Below are 3,834 nucleotides of genomic sequence, written 5' to 3'. Positions count from 1 at the left end.
TACGACTCCCAGTGTTCGTCGGTCCGGTTCGTTTTATATTGAAACCAAGCGATGTTACGTCCTGTAATCCATTTTCTTGTTCGACTCCTCAGAACAAACATCTGTACGCAGGTGGCTCGAGGCACCTCTGTCGAATTGTCTGCAATCAAGGTCTGCGGCTGGGCTATGAATGATTTCCATCGCCTATTTGCCTAGAACAATCTAACTTGTGTAAACCACAAACTCGGCATGTTTGCTAGCATGTGACTGCATTAAGCCGCCTGTGATCTTTAACCATTTTTGTCTTTGTATTCACTTAGGCCATTTGTTTTTGGGTGTTTTTTTGCTAATTTTGGTCTTTTAATCCCCGTATGCCCTGAGCAACTGTATTACTTAATCTCATAACATGGCCCCTGATTGGTCAGGATCATTTCTAATACTCCGTGGTTAGCCGCGACACGGTGCATGACCACTCCGCCAATTTCGCACGGCTACCGCATAGACCGATCACGACAGCTGTAAGACCATTATTGTGGCAAATTCCTGAATTTCGTCAGCTGTCACTGAAAAGAGTCACACAAGTTAAGCGGACCTTAAATCTCCGAAATATGATGCTGGGTTAGGCTTTAGGGTGTAAGTTACCCAGGTTGATCTCCTTTCTTTATTTGGTATTGCGCCCATGGTAGGAAATGTTCCATTTCCTGGCTTCCCTCTGCTGCCTTGCAACTATCGGCTTCTGTCTGAAGACACGAGTTATCACGGGCATTAGTACATCCAAATCATAAATCCTCTAGCATAGTGTTCCACGTTTATTCAGGTTCGGCCCTTGTGTTCTCTACCGGGATGCTTCCATGACCCTGCCCCCTCGATTTCCTCTAGTTTGAGATGCTGGCTGCAACCATAAGTAGTATCCAATCCCGCCCCCGTAGTCATCGAGGGTGATGGCACAAATAACGATCTCGGCAGTTCCACCTCATCTCTTTTGTCTTAAAATACAATTAGCCAGTTCACTCTCGTTTCCGCGATGCGCCAAATCGTAAAGTCATACACCTTTTCTCGTAATACCGTTCGCGGGATCCCCGCAAGGATCTTCTTTGGTAGACACCCATCTAATGTGTTTGTTATCGATTTCAACCTCAAACAGTTGCTCCAGAAATCATGACCTGTACTTTTTCTGGTGGCTGAATCCGGAATGGATAAATTTAGCTCATTAGCGTTAGTTACATCGCAATCGGCGTTTTTCGGTGACCACATCCACGGGCCTCCAGCCGGCTATGGTGCCCCGTTCACTAGAGTGCCAACAATCCGCGTGCGGATGATATCCTTTGGTGCGGTGACGAAATTATGGCAAGCAACTTCCCAGCATAAGCAGGCGGGTCAACAATTTTCTACTCCACCATCGATGACCGTTTAAACGTGCACTGCAGAACGTAAGTGGGGTCGGACGTCGAAAAATCATCAGCCAAATGTTGCTCAGGCAAAAAGCAAGCAGTCATCAGATGCTTCCAGATTCGACGATTCAGCGGTAAGTGGTCAGGAGTCTCAAAGTACGTTTTGTAGCCCAGTGATTTGTGGCTGCCGTCCATCCAATTGACAGCTTTTCAACATAACCTTATGAAAGATATATCACTGCGTACTGCTTGAACCACCTGGCAATTGGACGAAACCCGGCTGAACGTAGTCCTTCTAGATCATCCGCAGGCTATGGCGGGTATTATTTAGAAATGCGCTTGAGTATGCAAAGAACCTTGGATAACTTAAAGATAGCTTTCATACAATGCGAAGATAATGTGCTAAAATATAGCGAGACACATTAAATAAATTGGTATCCGGCCCCGATCCATTCCTATTATGCACGAAATAGAGTTTATCAAGTTCCCCACAAAAGCATTGTGGACATACCCCCAGTCATTTATCAGTTGACTGACGACTAATTCGCCGTGTTTTTCCACACAAATTTAGACCATTCTCAAAAGACAGACATGGAATTCGATTAACATCAAAAAGGACTTTGAAGTACACTGGAGTCAGGAGTGACTCCGCGACCAAACCGCGTGGAACATCGATTCAGAATGGGATAGAATCTAAGTGGGTCGATAGACACTTAGGTGGAAAAATCCTGCTTTGACTAAAAACCTAAAACATCGCATGTTATCCCACGGCTTTCGTAACGCAATTGAACTGCGTGACACTTGGTTGAATGCTTCTGGCGGGACTGCTCTTTTTCTTTGTCCTGCTTTATGCTGCCCAAGAACAGGCGCTTGTTTCTCAAACAAGAACGGCTTGTGAAAGGGGCGTGTTCTTTGTCGTGGATGTCAACTTTTTGCAGCGGTGTTACTTGAATCCGCAATGTTTAATCCAGTTCCCTCAACCGTGCTATATACTTGTTAGGCTAAGTCATTTTAGATACCGGGTGATAAGCGGCCACCAGCATCTACTGACTGTCGCTTCCCCCGAAGCAGAAGGAAGTAGCATTCGTCAGGCCACGTACGAACCATCAGGCAGAGAGATCGAGCGTTATGACTATAACTAAATTTGATCTGTCCCAAATGAGCCTAGTGCGGTTATATGATGCCGAATTTTGCACATAAACCCTTCACAAATGACTGCCCGGAGCACCGTTCCGTTGACAATAATTGTGATCGACTGGCCAGGGCAGAACTCAAAAAAGCATGGTGCTCTGCTTGTTTTGATATCAATATTGCAGACCTTGTGCTCAAATCAACTGCACTACTGAAGTGTATCTTTGGAAAGGACTCAACCCTCACGCTCGCGCGTATTTTCTGGAAAGGACTCAATATGACGGCTTGTTTCTGCAAGTCCACCTGCAAAGTTTGTGGTTCATAGCCGCTATGTATCGCATAAACTATCTGTCTTTATGCTTATACTCTTTAACGAAACTTCTAGGCCATATTTTCAAAGGGGTCTTGCGTTTCTCCGGGATAAAAAATGCAATAATGTCGCTAAATGTTCTGAAAAATTGATTTGTAATTTTATTTTACTTCTGTTATGCCCTAGTCAAACTGGCGGAATGCGGCACGCAATCGTGAGTGCGTTCGCTGCGTCCGAATAGTTTCAAAAGCAGGCTTTCAGTCTAATGTTCTTGAACTGTTTTCAGACAGCTTAACTAGAGTGCGCAAGGCGATATTCAATTACAAGTTGGCGCAACTTGCCTTTCCGCATTTAAGAGTATATCCATGAAACAGATGTCTAACAAGATAAAACCAACACTGGCATGTGTGTCAGACAGTTGATTAAGGAAACTTAAGGGCATTTCAACGCAAGCTAACGGTTTATCATCGGAATCTTAATAAAAAAGCCGAGAAATTCAGTGGATGAAATTTTTTGCGCTCTACCTCTTGCATCCGAACATAAGCAACAGGGGGCAGTTGGACTGCAGAAGTGGATACTAGATTTGATACTTACCTGCAAATTCGGAACCCCTTTAACTCTCCAGACCTTACTGATCTCATCTCAGTTCATCTTCGCCCCAAGCGTCGAACCGTGGTTAAGCGCGCTATGGTCTATCTATTTGGTTGTTGTCAACTCCACCCGATTTGTGCGTCACGAAGGAAGGAATCCCGACCTGAAGAAAGGGGAAAACAACAACAACAAGACTGCACATCTCAGCATAACAACCTAAATCACGACGTCCATCGCGGGGCTGTCCGTAAACCAAACTACTTCAGTGCAATGATGGTACGGCGCTGGAATACCCGGTTTGATAGCATACCCGCAATTGTTCCCCTCTTACATTGTCCAGGCCCTCTCGCTCACTGGTTCCCATACCGACAACCACAATCAACCTTCATTTGTCCCCGGCCACCACCGGAAGGCGTTGATTGCAATCTGCCG

This window comes from Opisthorchis viverrini (genome assembly GCF_000715545.1).
Source record: "Opisthorchis viverrini unplaced genomic scaffold opera_v5_173, whole genome shotgun sequence".
NCBI lineage: Eukaryota > Metazoa > Platyhelminthes > Trematoda > Opisthorchiida > Opisthorchiidae > Opisthorchis > Opisthorchis viverrini.
Note: the sequence above shows the minus strand (reverse complement) of the source record.